We start from the raw sequence: 15,810 nt of genomic DNA, 5'->3' as shown, positions 1-15,810 counted from the left end.
GGGAGCACTGCATTGTTGGAGGGGCAGTACTGAGGGAGTGCTGCACTGTCGGAGGGGCCGTCTTCCGGATGAGACATAGAAACATAGAAGATAGGAGCAGGAGTAGGCCATTCGAGCCTGCTCCGCCATTCAACGAGATCATGGCTGATCATCCAAACCCTAGCACCCGGTCCCTACACCGACAGCCATCCACCCAAGCCCCATCCCCGTAACCCCGTAACCCCACGTATTTAATCCCCCCTAACACTAAGGGTCAATTTTTTTATCATGGCCAATCAACCTAACCCGCACATCTTTGGACTGTGGGAGGAAACCGGAGCACCCGGAGGAAACCCACGCAAACACGGGGAGAATGTGCAAACTCCACACAGACAGCCACCCGAGGCCGGATTTGAACCCGGGTCCCTGGCGCTGTGAGGCAACAGTGCTAACCACTATGCCACTATGCAGACGTTAAACCAGCGCCCCGGCTGCGCTCTCAGGTGGACGTAAAAGATCCCAAGGCACTATATCGAAGAACAGCAGGGGAGTTCTACCCGGTGTGCTGATCAATATTTATCCCTCAATCAGCACCACTAAAACAGATTATCTGGTGATTATCACATTGCGGTTTGTGGGAGCTTGCTGTGCGCAAATTGGCTGCCACGTTTCCTACATTACAACAGTGACTATACTCCAAAAGTACTTCATTGGCTGTAAAGCGCTTTGGGACATCCTGAGGTTGTGAAAGGCGCTATATAAATGCAAGTCTTTCTGGCAAACAGCAATTATTCTCTAAGTGACCTGGTGATCTGCTTTAGACCTCGTGGATTAAATGAACAGGTTAAACACAGTTCGAGATCCGCAGCAGATTGACATATTGTGCGCCACATGGTATAAAGCTCCCGTGCCCTCAGCCGGCAGTTTCGAAGCGCCCAGTTGAAATTGCGCATTATCAAACTTCATCTGGCGGATTTCAATGGAGCTGGAAATACTTTCAGGTTTAAATTTACTTCTAAATTTCACTCGTGAATTATATTCCAGCCTGAAACTCGAGTTTAGATCCCGCCGGAATCCCAGCTGGTCACCGCTGTATATCTGCCACGTGCTGTCTGAATGAAATCTCCTCCTTCCCTCCCGCAAACTCCCTCGACTCATTTATTAATCATGAATCGTTCCAAATTCCACCCTAATCCTCACCCCCTCATCTCTGTAACCCCCTCCAGCCCTACACCGCTCCCTATCTCTGTAATTCACAATTCACAATTCAAATCGCTTTATTGGCATGATAAGTTACATCTTATGTTGCCAAAGCATCAAAATACATTTATGGTTTAGCACATAAACGCAGTTCTATTCATACAGTGTATAAACAGGTATATCCCTGAGTGTATAAATATACATTCGCATTGTTTATATATATTCTTTTCTTAGTTTACTGGTTGTCCCTCTGTTCATGGCAAGCTGTAACATAGTGTGCCGCCAGTGTTATACAGCTTCTCTCCTCTCCCAGTAGGAATGGGAGTTTTTGGTTGTCATTCAGATTTCTGAAATCAGGGCATATTTGTGAGAATTTTTGGTGGAAATTCTCCCTGATGCCCTGATATTTTCCACAAGCTGTGAGGAAGTGCATCTCTGTCTCCACCACTCCCTGACTGCAGTGAGAGCATATCCTGTCCTCTCTTGGCAGCCTGGTCTGCCTGTGTCTGCCTTTTTCGATCGCTAGGCTATGTTCGCTAAGTCTGTACCTTGTCAAGGTTCTTCTCAGTTTGTTATCCTTTACCATGGTCAGGTAATCAGCTATGTTGTATTGTCTGTTTAGGGCCAAGTAGCAATTGAGTTTGCTTTGGGTTTTTGTTGTTTCTGCCCAATATGTCAGATATTTTTCCTTTTGCTTAGCGACGATTGTGTTGGGTCGAATTCTTTGTGTTACCCTGTCACTGTCCTGGGACTGGTTATTGTTAGTATTGTTAGTAGTTACTTCACTGAGTCCCAGGACTAGTTGACTGAGGGTATTTTTCTTTATGGTCAGCTCTTGGCATTTCAGGGTGTCGTAGTGATAGCATTGGGGGTTGCTCATTTGTAGGTGATTCCAAAATTTGGTGGCTCTTTTTTGGATAGTGATTATTAATGGATATTGGCCTAGTTCCGCCCTGCATGCATTGTTTACTGTTTTCCTTTGAGTCCGGAGGATACTTTTACAGAATTCTGCATGTAGGATCTCAATTGGGTGTTTGTCCCATTTTGCAAATTCTTGTTGTGTTAGCGGTCCCCATACCTCACTGCCATAGAGTGCAATTGGTTCAATTACTGATTTGAAAATTTTGAGCCAAATGCTAATTGGGATTTCTATTTGGATTGATTTTTTGATGGCATAGAAAGCCCTTCTTGCTTTCTCTTTCAGTTCATTCACAGCCAGTTTGAAGTTTCCCGTAGAACTGATTTTTAAGCCCAAGTATGTGTAGTGAGTGGTTTGTTCAATTTTGGTTGTTCCTACTGTGAAATTTATTTTGGGTCCCTGATGTTTGGATCTTTGCTGGAACACAAGGACTTTGGTTTTTGGGGGATTTATTGTCAGGGCCCAAGTCTGGCAGTACGACTCCAGCAGGTCCAGGTTCTGCTGCAGATCCTCCTTAGTTGGTGACAGCAGAACCAGGTCGTCTGCATAGAGGAGGAATTTAACCTTGGATTCATATAGGGTGAGGCCAGGTGCTGTAGATTGTTCAAGTAGTTTTGCCAATCCATTAATGTAAATATTAAAGAGTGTCGGTGAGATTGGCGAGCCCTGCGTCACCCCCCGCCCCTGTGGGAAGTATTTTGTTTGTTTGTCTCCAATTTTAACTGCACATTTATTGTTTGTATACATTGATTTAATTACATCATATGTTTTCCCTCCTACCCCGCTTTCGATAAGTTTCAGGAATAAACCGTCATGCCAGATGGAGTCGAAAGCCTTCTGGAAATCTACAAAGCATGCGTAGATTTTGCTTTTGTTATGGTGAACGTGTTTGTCAATTAGGATCTGTAGGGTGAAGATATGATCGGATGTTCTATAGTTTGGCAGGAATCCAATTTGGCTTTTACTCAAGACATTGTGCTCCTCAAGGAAGTTTATAAGTCTTTTGTTTATGATGCTACAGAATACCTTCCCCAGGTTACTGTTTACACAGATGCCTCGATAGTTGTTTGGGTCGATTTTGTCCCCACTTTTGTATATGGGTGTTATGAGTCCTTTGTTCCAGATGTCAGGGAAATAACCGACACTCAGAACCAAGTTGAAGAGTTTTAGGATAGCTAGTTTCATTTTGTCGTCTGCGTGTTTAATCATCTCATTTAGTATGCCGTCTGTCCCGCAAGCTTTTCCTGGTCGCAGGTCCTTGAGTTTTTCAAGAAGTTCTTTTTCTGTTATTATGGCGTCTAGCGGGTTTTGGTTATCTTTTATGGCCAATTCAAGCTTTTCCAGTTTTTTGCGTATTTGGTGTTGCTCTGGTCTTAGTGTGTTTTTCTGGTATAATTTTTCAAAGTGGTTTACCCATGTGTCCCCATTTTGAATGGACAAATCGTCATGTTTTTTGTGTAGTGTTTTCAAGTTGTCCCAGAAACAATTGGAATCAATGGATTCCTCCATGGAGCTGAGTGTATTCTTAATAAATTGCTCTTTTTTGGTTCTGAGTGTGTTTCTGTATTGTGTTAGTGTCTGACAATATTGCTATTTGGCAAAGGGCAATGGATCAAGTCCTGCAAGGGATTCCAAGGACCCAGTGTTATTTGGACGACATCCTGGTCACGGGCGAAAATGACAGTGCTCACCTTGCCAACCTGGAGCAGGTGCTCACTAGATTGAAGGAATATGGGCTCCGAGCAAATCGCCACAAATGCGAGTTTTTCCAGAAACAGATCTCGTATTGTGGCCACGTTATTGATGAAGAGGGGTTACATAAGTCCCCTGAAAAGATTGAGGCAGTAGTCACGGCTCCAGCACCAGAAAATGTGTCGCAACTGAGGTCATTCCTCGGGCTGGTGAACTACTACCATAAGTTCTTGCCGAATTTGTCTACAGTACTACACCCACTGAACACCCTACTGCAAATGGGGGTACCATGGAAGTGGAATGACGAATGTAAACGAGCTTTCCAGAAGTGCAAAGAATTGATCACATCAAAAGAGGTGTTGGCTCATTTCAACCCAGCACTACCCATTCGGTTGGCGTGTGATGCATCACCCTATGGCATTGGAGTGGTGCTGTCGCACAAGTTCCCGGACGGCTCGGAGAGGCCGGTAGCTGTAAAGTCTGTAGGTTGTGCAGTAAATAACTTCAGAGACTTTAGAAGTACAAACAAAACAGGTCTTTACTATTCAGTGGTCTGGGCGATTTCTGATCTAGTTAACGTATCACAACCCTTATATACTGGTGTGGTCACTATCGGTATTACAGTATACATGAGCCAATAAATAGTGCCACCCTAAAGTAGTGCTCTTAAAGGCGAACGGTCACATTCTATAGTTCCCTTAAAGGTAAACGGTTACATACACAACAGTAGCCTTTGCATCTCGGTCACTAACCTCAGCCGAGCATAACTACGCCCAGATTGACAGGGAGGCCCTCAGCCTAGTGTGGGGAGTGAAAAAGTTCAACCACTATCTGCACGGGCAGAAGTTCACCTTGCTGACGGACCACCAACCACTTGTCCCCATCTTTAATCCAAAGAAGGGCGTGCCGGTGATGACTGCGCAACGGCTACAAAGATGGTCGCTTTTTCTAGGGGTGAACCAATATGAAATCGAGTATAAGGGCACGAAACAGCATGGAAACGCTGATGGGCTATCACGCCTGCCACTGCCTACTGCGGAGGAAGCACCAGCAGTGGACCCTGTCGAAATATTTCATTCGACTATAATTGAACGCTTGCCAGTAACTAACGCCGATATAGAGGAGACCCGAAATGACCTGACACTGTCTCGGGTATATGACTTGACGGTGAAGGGATGGCCAACACATGGCGACTCACTGTTGCCAGCATTCTCATCCAGAAGAGAACAGCTGTCAGTATGCCAGGGGACCTTGATGTGTGGATCCCGAGTGGTAATTCCACCCAAGTTAAGGGAGAGAGTGCTCAATGAGCTTCACGAAGGCCATCTGGGAGGGGTGAAAATGAAAAGCCTTGCTAGGGCTTATGTGTGGTGGCCGGGGATCGATCAGCAAATCGAGGACCTGACAAAGAGCTGCTCAGGATGCCAGAAGGTCCAAAATGCACCACCACATGCCCCTCTACACCCATGGGAGTGGCCCTCATCTCCATGGCAACGGGTGCATATTGACTTTGCTGGTCCATTCATGGACTCAATGTTTCTAATAGCCGTGGATGCGCACTAGAAATGGCCTGAGGTGATCAAAATGTCGTCCACCACCACGGAGAAAACTATTGCAGTCCTACGGACCATATTTGCCAGGAACGGCTTGCCAGAGCAGATTTGCTCTGATAATGGACCACAGTTTGTGTCCGAAGAGTTTCGAAGATTCATGAAAAGGAATGGGGTAAGGCATTACACATCCGCCCCGTATCATCCAGCCACAAATGGATTGGCTGAGAGGTTCGTACAAACCTTTAAGAAAGCAGTAAGGGCCATGTGCGATGACGACATTCCACTGCAGCATAAGGTGGACAATTTCCTGTTAGCCTACAGAAATGCGACACATGCAGTCACCAACCAGACCCCGGCCATGATGTTCTTTAACCGAAGGTTGAGATCCCGTCTGGATTTGCTCAGACCAAATGTACGAAGAGATGTTGAGAATAAGCAATTCCAGCACATCAATGAGAGGCCGACAAGGAGCTTCAATGTAGGGCAACCAGTCTTGGCCCGCGACTACCGAACAGAGAAATGGCAACCAGGAACGATATGCACACGGCAGGGGCCACTAATGTACACAGTGGATGTTGGGGAGAACATTGTGAGACGCCGTGTCGACCAGATCCTAGAGTCACAGGAACGAGTCAACCCCATGCCTCGCGCACCTGGTGATGAACCCGACATACAGGTAGCATCTACCCCAGAAACAGTAGCATCGGAAGCTGATGAACCAACTGACGACAAGGGCTTCCGCACCACGAGCAAGACACTCAGGAAAGGCGCTATCCAGAAATGATCAGGAAGCCGCCCCAAAGACTGAATTTATAAATGGACTATTTTCAGTTAATGTGCATGTTAAAAGTGTTAATTGTTAAATGAATGTTATGGTACTGTCAATCTAAAAGGGGAGGAATTGTTGTGTTTGTACCTTTAAGGAGAGAACTACTTTTTACAGCTCCTGTATACTGTAGTGCCGGCAGTGACCACACCTGTATATAAACCCTGAGTAGGGATCTGTACATTTAGTTTTAGAGTAACCCTCATCCAGTAAATACCTGTTGATTGTTCCTGCAGTCTCGTGTCTAGTTATTGAAGGACACACAACGTCAAAAATACACGGATCTAACAGTGATGGTCGAAGGATGTTTTTGTGACTGGAAGCCTGTGTCCAGTGGTGTACCGCAGGGATCGTGCTGGGTCTGTTGCTGTTTGTAGTGTACATTAATGATTTAGATATGAATGTAGGAGGTATGATCAGTAAGTTCGCAGATGACACAAAAATTGGTGGGGTGGTAAATAGCGAGGAGGGAAGCCTCAGGCTACAGGATGAAATAGACGGGTTGGTCAGATGGGCAGAACAGTGGCAAATGGAATTTAACCCTGAAAAGTGTGAGGTGATGCATTTTGGGAGGACTAACAAGGCAAGGGAATACACAATGAATGGTAGGACCCCAGTGATATACCTATCAATTTATCCAATGAAAAGCGACGAGTTAAGAAAGTAACTATAGGTTTTTATTGGCTAAATAACAGAGCCCACCCTCGTGGGTGATCGGATCCAACAAGGAGGAATACCAGCCAGTCGACCACCTTTATACCTGGGCAGGTAGGTGGAGCCGTGGGCGGAGTCAGCAGTGGTCAGCCCAGGTATAACAGCGTGACAAGAGGCGACCTCGTATAGTGATACAACAGTGTGAACAGTGATAACCATAGAGTAACGATATAACAGTGATAACTATAGTGTAACGATAGTGAACGATAAAAGTGGATTTTCTGGGTGTCTGTGTTTTTGGTTTGATATTTTTCTAAGTTTTTTCCTCATGTTATGGCAATCATGGTCAAACCATTTTTCATAGTTTTTTGTTTTGGGTTTGTTCTTGCGAGCTTTCAAGTTTGCATTTGTTGCCAAATTATCAAAAATATTGTTTAGTTTACTAACTGCCCGGTTTACGCCTTCTTTATTGTGAGTGTATATGTTATCCAGAAAGGTGTCTAAGAGAGCTTGAGTTGATGCATTGCTAATTGTTTTCTGGTATTTTTCCGTGTCATTTTTGGCCCATCTGTATGATTTTTTGGTGTTGTACAGTTTACTGGGTTGTGTTTCTATGTTGTTTGTTTCTGTCTTTTTGAGAAACATAGTAATTTGACTGTGATCTGACAGTGTTGTTTGTGGTTTGACTGTGAATGCTCTGAAAGAGGATGGGTCTAAGTCTGTAATCATATAGTCTACTGTGCTGCAGCCAAGAGGTGAGCAATAGGTCGATCTTCCTAGGAGGTCTCCTATGAACCTACCATTGACAATGTACAGACCCAGGTTTCGACAGAGTTGTAGTAGCTGTTTTCCGTTGGTATTTGACTGCTTGTCGCAGTTATGCCTGTATGGAAGGGAAGGGATGTCAAAGTGGTTATTCCCGAATACGTAATTGTTTCCCTGATTATTGGTGAAGTCTGGTTCTTCGCCCGTTCTTGAATTGAGGTCCCCACAGATCAACACGTTCCCCTGGGCCTGGTATTGGATAATTTCCCCCTCCATGTTGGAGAAGGTGTCCTCTTTAAAGTACGGGGAATCGATTGGAGGGATATAAAGTGCGCAAATGTAAACATCTTGGGTGTTTGAGATAATCTCCCTCTCAAGTTTGAGCCACATATGGTTTTCGCTCTTTTTTATAAATTTGATGTAATTCTTAAGTTCTGTTTTAAACCAGATCAGTATGCCTCCGGAGTCTCTGCCTTGGGTTACACTTGGTAATTTATTGGAGGGGACCACTAGCTCAGTGTACCCTTGGGGACAGCCAGTGTGTCCTTTTCCTTTATACCAAGTTTCCTGTAAAATGATAATATCTAGATCTTTAGTTTCTTCTATGAACTCTGTGGTCCTACTCTTCACTTCTAGCACTGAAGAGCGTAGACCTTGGATATTCCAGGTCGAAATATATAAGGATTTCATGTTAAGTTTGATCTTTTACTATGATAGGTTAAAGAGTGGTACGTGTTTGTCGTGTCTAAGTGTGGGGAAAAAAAAGATCACCTCAGTTGTCCATAAAAGTTAATACAATTTGGTTACAGTTCTTTCTATTAATTAGTCCTTGATCCATAAGGCGGAAGTAGATGCTGCTGCACATCTGCTTATTGTCTCTTAATGGATTGTTTCTGTCTGAGGTATTGCGTACGTCCTGTGCATCTCTCCCTCTGTCTGGCTGGGGGCGGTCCTATTCCCCTGTGGGACAGGAGTGGTGCAGGTCTGATATTGTTGATCCTCTCTGGTCTCGGTTGGTGTGGTGGTGGTCTTTGTCGTGTTCCTGATATGTACCCCGCTGATCTCTGGTGGTCGGGGGGGGGGGGTCCTCTTGGAGTCTGGGTATGGACCCGGTTAAAAGCGACGTCCTTCAGGGCTTTAGCAAAGATCGATATTCTTTGCCTTTGGATGTGGACGTGGTCGTAAAGACATTCCTCATCGAGGGTGGGGTGTTGGGCCAGGTGTACGTTGTGGTTTGATTCGCAGTCTCTTGCTATGCTGGCATTTATCTCATGAATTGTGTTGTTGTTGAAGTCTGTTCTCGGCAATATTGTGGAAACAGTGATTCTAGTGTTTGGAAATGTACTGCTTGCCTTCCTAATCATTGCTCTGAGTGATGTTGCTACCTCTTTCTGTTTGGCCTTTAGGTCATTTGTGCCCGTGTGTATTATGTGTTGGGGGGAGCCTAATCTGGCTTTGGTCAGCCATCCCATGGCTCTGTCCGTTGTTGGGCACCAAATCTTTTCTACTTTACTTCTAGGGAAGAGCTTTTTCTCCCATAGAAATTTCCCATTTGAGTCTATGAGTATTACGACGTCAGCCTTGTTTGTGTTTACTGTCTGGTGGCTTTCGCCTGGACTCAGTGTGTGTGCTGGGCTGGGGTGTCTGGTGTGTACGTACCTCTTGTGAGCGGCTCGCTTGTGGTTCCACGGTGGTGGGGGAAGATTGCGAATCAGTATGCTGGTCGGTCTGTGTGGCACCCCTTGTATTGTGTGTCTGTTGCTTTTGTTCCGTGTGGGAGTGCAGCCGTTCCGTCCGGCTCTGTCTTGTCTTATCTCTAGCCTCTGGTTGCTGGTCTAATGGTGTTATCTCTCCTCTATGGCTCTCTTCTTTTTCCTGCAGCTCTTTCACCTGATTCCTAAGTAGATTCACCTGTTTCTCAAGTAGATTCAGCTCTCTCTTGTGTCTCTCCCTCTCCTGTTTTTGTTCGTCATTCAATTTGAGGAACTCCTCTCTAAGTTTCACCATCTCTATCTCTAATTGATTAAATTTATCTTTTGGTTGTATCTGGCTGTGTGATCCCTGGGTATGTGTCTGGTCGGCCCTGGAAGGCTCACTCACTTCCTGGCTAAGCTGGTCGGGAATGGCAGGGGGACTATGTGTGGCTTCCTCCCTGGTAGTTATGCTGGGGTTTGTCAGTTGTATCATGTGGCTGTGGTTCCCCGGGGTTAGTGTCTGGTTTGAACTGTGTGGCTCGTTCACCTCCTGACCAGGCAGATTTTCTCCTGGTAACCCCCTCCAGCCCTACACCCCTCCCTATCTCTGTACCCCCTCCGAGATCTCTGTACCCACTCCCGCCCTACACCCCTCCGAGATCTCTGTAACCCCCTCCAGCCCTACACCACTCCAAGATCTCTGTACCCCCTCCGAGATCTCTGTAACCCCCTCCAGCACTACACCCCTCCGAGATCTCTGTACCCACTCCCGCCCTACACCCCTCCGAGATCTCTGTAACCCCCTCCAGCCCTACACCCCTCCGAGATCTCTGTACCCCCTCCGAGATCTCTGTAACCCCCTCCCGCCCTACACCCCTCCGAGATCTCTGTACCCCCTCCAGCCCTACACCCCGCCGAGATCTCTGTACCCCCTCCCGCCCTACACCCCTCCGAGATCTCTGTACCCCCTCCCGCCCTACACCCCTCCGAGATCTCTGTACCCACTCATGCCCTACACCCCTCCGAGATCTCTGTACCCCCTCCCGCCCTACACCCCTCCGAGATCTCTATACCCCCTCCCGCCCTACACCCCTCCAAGATCTCTGTACCCCCTCCCACCCTACATCCCTCCGAGACCTCTGTACCCCCTCCCGCCCTACACCCCTCCCTATCTCTGTACCCCCTCCAGCCCTACACCCCCTCCCTATCTCTGTACCCCCTCCCGCCCTACACCCCTCCGAGATCTCTGTAACCCCCTCCCGCCCTACACCCTTCCCTATCTCTGTAACCCCCTCCAGCCCTACACCCCCTCCCTATCTCTGTACCCCCTCCCGCCCTACACCCCTCCCTATCTCTGTAACCCCCTCCAGCCCTACACCCCTCCGAGATCTCTGTACCCCCTCCAGCCCTAAACCCCTCCGAGATCTCTGTACCCCCTCCCGCCCTACACCCCCTCCCTATCACTGTACCCCCTCCCGCCCTACACCCCCTCCCTATCTCTGTAACCCCCTCCAGCCCTACACCCCTCCCTATCTCTGTACCCCCTCCCGCCCTACACCCCCTCCCTATCTCTGTAACCCCCTCCAGCCCTACACCCCTCCCTCTCTGTAACCCCCTCCAGCCCTACACCCCTCCGAGATCTCTGTACCCACTCCAGCCCTACACCCCTCCGAGATCTCTGTAACCCCCTCCCGCCCTACTCCCCTCCGAGATCTCTGTAACCCTCCAGCCCTACACCCCTCCGAGATCTCTGTACCCACTCCTGCCCTACACTCCTCCGAGATCTCTGTAACCCCCTCCTGCCCTACATCCCTCCCTCTCTGTAACCCCCTCCAGCCCTGCACCCCTCCGAGATCTCTGTACCCCCTCCAGCCCTACACCCCTCCGAGATCTCTGTACCCCCTCCAGCCCTACACCCCTCTGAGATCTCTGAAACCCCCTCCCGCCCCACTCCCCTCTGAGATCTCTGTAACCCTCCAGCCCTACACCCCTCCGAGATCTCTGTACCCACTCCCGCCCTACACCCCTCCGAGATCTCTGTACCCCCTCCAGCCCTCCCTATCTCTGTACCCCCTCCTGCCCTACACCCCTCTGAGATCTCTGTACCCCCTCCAGCCCTACACCCCTCCGAGATCTCTGTACCCCCTCCAGCCCTACACCCCTCCGAGATCGCTGTACCCCCTCCAGCCCTACACCCTTCCGAGATCTCTGTGCCCCCTCCAGCCCTACACCCCTCCGAGATCTCTGTAACCCCCTCCAGCCCTACATCCCTCCCTCTCTGTAACCCCCTCCAGCCCTACATCACTCCCTCTCTGTAACCCCCTCCAGGATCTCTGTAACCTCCTCCAGCCCTACACCCCTCCGAGATCTCTGTACCCCCTCCAGCCCTACACCCCTCCGAGATCTCTATACCCCCTCCAGCTCTACACCCCTCCGAGATCTCTGTACCCCCTCCAGCCCCACACCCCTCCGAGATCTCTGTAACCCCCTCCCGCCCTACACCCCTCCTAGATCTCTGTAACCCTCTCCAGCCCTACAACCCTCCCTATCTCTGTAACCTTCTCCCTCAGGAAAGATGGGCACACAGGAGGCATCGCATGCAAGCCCGATCAGCCGATGTTCACAGACATGCTCTCAAACGGGGTCACTGGGCAGTGCTCCACAGCTGATTGATTACCCCCCACCCCAGCAGTTTAAGGACATTGAGGCCAGGCAGAGATCAGCAACTCAAAGAAATCTGCTCAACTCTGGGAGTTCCGCCCCGCACCCCACCAGCCCTGGCCCTGGGTGGTGTCCACCCCCCGCCCTGCACTTTTCACACCTCCCCCTTCGCTTCACTCCCTCTCCCCCCACCCTCTGCCTCTCCCCCTCCCCTCCCCCGCTTGCTCTCCCCCTCCGCAATCCTCTTCCCTCCTACCCTCCCCCAACCCTCTCTCCCCTCCCCCTCCTCCCCCGTCTCTCTCTCCCCCCTTTCCTGTCTCTCTCCCCCCCTTTCCTGTCTCTCTCCCCCCCCTTTCCCGTCTCTCTCTCCCCCTTTCCCGTCTCTCTCCCCCCCTTTCCCTTCTCTCTCCCCACCTTTGCCGTCTCTCTCCCCCCCTTTCCCGTCTCTCCCCCCTTCCCGTCTCTCTCCCCCTTTCCCGTCTCTCCCCCCCTTTCCCGTCTCTCTCCCCCCTTTCCCGTCTCTCTCCCCCCTTTCCCTTCTCTCTCCCCCCCTTTCCCGTCTCTCTCCCCCCCTTTCCCATCTCTCGCCCCCTTTCCCGTCTCTCTCTCCCCCCTTTCCCGTCTCTCTCCCCCCTTTTCCCGTCTCTCTCCCCCCCTTTTCCCGTCTCTCTCCCCCGCTTTTCCCGTCTCGCTCCCCGCCTTTCCCGTCTCTCTCTCCCCCTTTTCCCGTCTCTCTCCCCCCCTTTCCCCGTCTCTCTCCCCCCCTTTCCCGTCTCTCTCCCCCCCTTTTCCCGTCTCTCTCCCCCCTTTCCCGTCTCTCTCTCCCCCCCTTTCCCGTCTCTCTCTCCCCCCTTTCCCGTGTCTCTCCCCACCTTTCCCGTCTCTCTCCCCCCTTTCCCCGTCTCTCTCCCCCCCTTTCCCGTCTCTCTCCCCCCCTTTCCCGTCTCTCTCCCCCCTTTCCCGTCTCTCTCCCCCCTTTCCTGTCTCTCTCCCCCCTTTCCCGTTTCTCTCCCCCCTTTCCCGTCTCTCTCTCCCCCCTTTTCCCGTCTCTCTCTCCCCCTTTCCCGTCTCTCTCTCCCCCCCTTTCCCGTCTCTCTCCCCCCTTTCCCGTCTCTCTCCCCCTTTCCCGTCTCTCTCTCCCCCCTTTTCCCGTCTCTCTCCCCCCCTTTCCCGTCTCTCACCCCCCTTTCCCGTTTCTCTCCCCCCTTTCCCGTCTCTCTCTCCCCCCTTTTCCCGTCTCTCTCCCCCCCTTTCCCGTCTCTCTCCCCCCCTTTCCCGTCTCTCTCTCCCCCTTTTCCCGTCTCTCTCCCCCCCTTTCCCGTCTCTCTCGCCCCTTTCCCGTCTCTCTCCCCCCTTTCCCGTCTCTCTCTCCCTTTCCCGTCTCTCTCCCCCCTTTCCCGTCTCTCTCTCCCCCCTTTCCCGTCTCGCTCCCCCCCTTTCCCGTCTCTCTCCCCTTTTCCCGTCTCTCTCCCCTTTTCCCGTCTCTCTCTCCACTATCCCGTCTCTCTCCCCCCTTTTCCCGCCTCTCTCCCCCCCTTTCCCGTCTCTCTCCCCCCCTTTCCCGTCTCTCTCCCCCCTTTCCCGTCTCTCTCTCCCCTTTCCCGTCTCTCTCCCCCCTTTCCCGTCTCTCTCTCCCCCCTTTCCCGTCTCTCTCTCCCCCCCTTTCCCATCTCTCTCCCCTTTTCCCGTCTCTCTACCCCCCTTTCCCATCTCTCCCCCCTTTCCCATCTCTCTCCCCCCCTTTTCCCGACTCTCCCCCCTTTCCCGTCTCTCTCCCCCCCTTTCCCGTCTCTCTCTCCCCTTTCCCGTCTCTCTCTCCCCCCTTTTCCCGCCTCTCTCCCCCCCATCCCGTCTCTCTCTCCCCCTTTCCCGTCTCTCTCCCCCCCCTTTCCTGTCTCTCTCTCCCCTTTTCCCGTCTCTCTCTCCCCCTTTCCCGTCTCTCTCCCCCCCCTTTCCCGTCTCTCTCCCCCCCTTTTCCCGTCTCTCTCCCCCCCTTTCCCGTCTCTCTCTCCCCCCCTTTCCCGTCTCTCTCTCCCCCCTTTCCCGTGTCTCTCCCCCCCTTTCCCGTCTCTCTCCCCCCTTTCCCCGTCTCTCTCCCCCCCTTTCCCGTCTCTCTGCCCCCCTTTCCCGTCTCTCTCCCCCCTTTCCCGTCTCTCTCCCCACCTTTGCCGTCTCTCTCCCCCCCTTTCCCATCTCTCCCCCCTTTCCCGTCTCTCTCCCCCCTTTCCCGTCTCTCTCCCCCCCTTTCCCGTCTCTCTCCCCCCCTTTCCCGTCTCTCTCCCCCCTTTCCCGTCTCTCTCCCCCCCTTTCCCTTCTCTCTCCCCCCTTTCCGTCTCTCTCCCCCCCTTTCCCGTCTCTCGCCCCCTTCCCGTCTCTCTCTCCCCCTTTCCCGTCTCTCTCCCCCCTTTCCCGTCTCTCTCCCCCTTTTCCCGTCTCTCTCCCCCCCTTTTCCCGTCTCTCTCCCCCGCTTATCCCGTCTCGCTCCCCCCCTTTCCCGTCTCTCTCTCCCCCTTTTCCCGTCTCTCTCCCCCCTTTCCCCGTCTCTCTCCCCCCTTTCCCGTCTCTCTCCCCCCCTTGTCCCGTCTCGCTCCCCCCCTTTCCCGTCTCTCTCTCCCCCCCTTTCCCGTCTCTCTCTCCCCCCTTTCCCGTGTCTCTCCCCCCCTTTCCCCGTCTCTCTCCCCCCTTTCCCCGTCTCTCGCCCCCCCTTTCCCGTCTCTCTCCCCCCTTTCCCGTCTCTCTCCCCCCTTTCCCGTCTCTCTCCCCCCTTTCCCGTTTCTCTCCCCCCTTTCCCGTCTCTCTCTCCCCCCCTTTCCCGTCTCTCTCTCCCCCTTTCCCGTCTCTCTCTCCCCCCCTTTCCCGTCTCTCTCCCCCCCTTTCCCGTCTCTCTCCCCCCTTTCCTGTCTCTCTCCCCCCTTTCCCGTCTCTCTCCCCCCCTTTCCTGTCTCTCTCCCCCCCTTTCCCGTTCTCTCCCCCCCTTTCCCGTCTCTCTCTCCCCCCTTTTCCCGTCTCTCTCCCCCCCTTTCCCGTCTCTCTCCCCCCTTTCCGTTTCTCTCCCCCCTTTTCCCGTCTCTCTCTCCCCCTTATCCCGTCTCTCTCCCCCCCTTTCCCGTCTCTCTCCCCCCTTTCCCGTCTCTCTCTCCCCCCCTTTCCCGTCTCTCTCTCCCCCTTTTCCCGTCTCTCTCCCCCCTTTCCCGTCTCTCTCCCCCCTTTCCCGTCTCTCTCTCCCCCTTTCCCGTCTCTCTCCCCCCTTTCCCGTCTCTCTCTCCCCCCTTTCCCGTCTCTCTCCCCCCCTTTCCTGTCTCTCTCCCCTTTTTCCCGTCTCTCTCCCCCCCTTTCCCGTCTCTCTCCCCCCCTTTCCTGTCTCTCTCCCCCTCCCTCCCCCTTTCCCTCTCTCCCCCCCTTTTCCCACCTCTCCCCCCCTTTCCCGTCTCTCCTCCCCCCCTTTCCCGTCTCTCTCTCCCCCTTTCCCGTCTCTCTCTCTCCCCTTTCCCGTCTCTCTCTCCCCCTTTTCCCGCCTCTCTCCCCCCCTTTCCCGTCTCTCTGCCCCCCTTTCCCGTCTCTCTCTCTCCCCTTTCCCGTCTCTCTCCCCCCCTTTCCTGTCTCTCTCTCCCCCTTTTCCCGTCTCTCTCTCTCCCCCTTTCCCATCTCTCTCTCCCCCCTTTCCCGTCTCTCTCCCCCCCTTTCCCGTCTCTCTCCCCCCTTTCCCGTCTCTCCCCCTTTCCCGTCTCTCTCTCCCCCCCTTTCCCGTCTCTCTCCCCCTTTTCCCGTCTCTCTCCCCCCCTTTCCCGTCTCTCTCCCCCGCTTATCCCGTCTCGCTCCCCCCCTTTCCCGTCTCTCTCTCCCCCTTTTCCCGTCTCTCTCCCCCCC

At 52.2% G+C, this 15,810-nt stretch overlaps 1 protein-coding gene across 1 annotated transcript in view; it reads right to left on the bottom strand.

Annotated features, from left to right (window-relative positions):
* Nucleotides 1–15,810, bottom strand: part of LOC147116864 (transmembrane protein 276-like) — a 79,864-nt gene that overhangs the window by 15,483 nt on the left and 48,571 nt on the right. The window lies entirely within an intron of this gene.

Source organism: Somniosus microcephalus, chromosome 5 (assembly GCF_052327205.1).
Source record: "Somniosus microcephalus isolate GS21.2 chromosome 5, FLI_Smic_1.0, whole genome shotgun sequence".
Lineage (NCBI taxonomy): Eukaryota > Metazoa > Chordata > Chondrichthyes > Squaliformes > Somniosidae > Somniosus > Somniosus microcephalus.
This window is presented reverse-complemented; position numbering and strand designations above follow the sequence as displayed.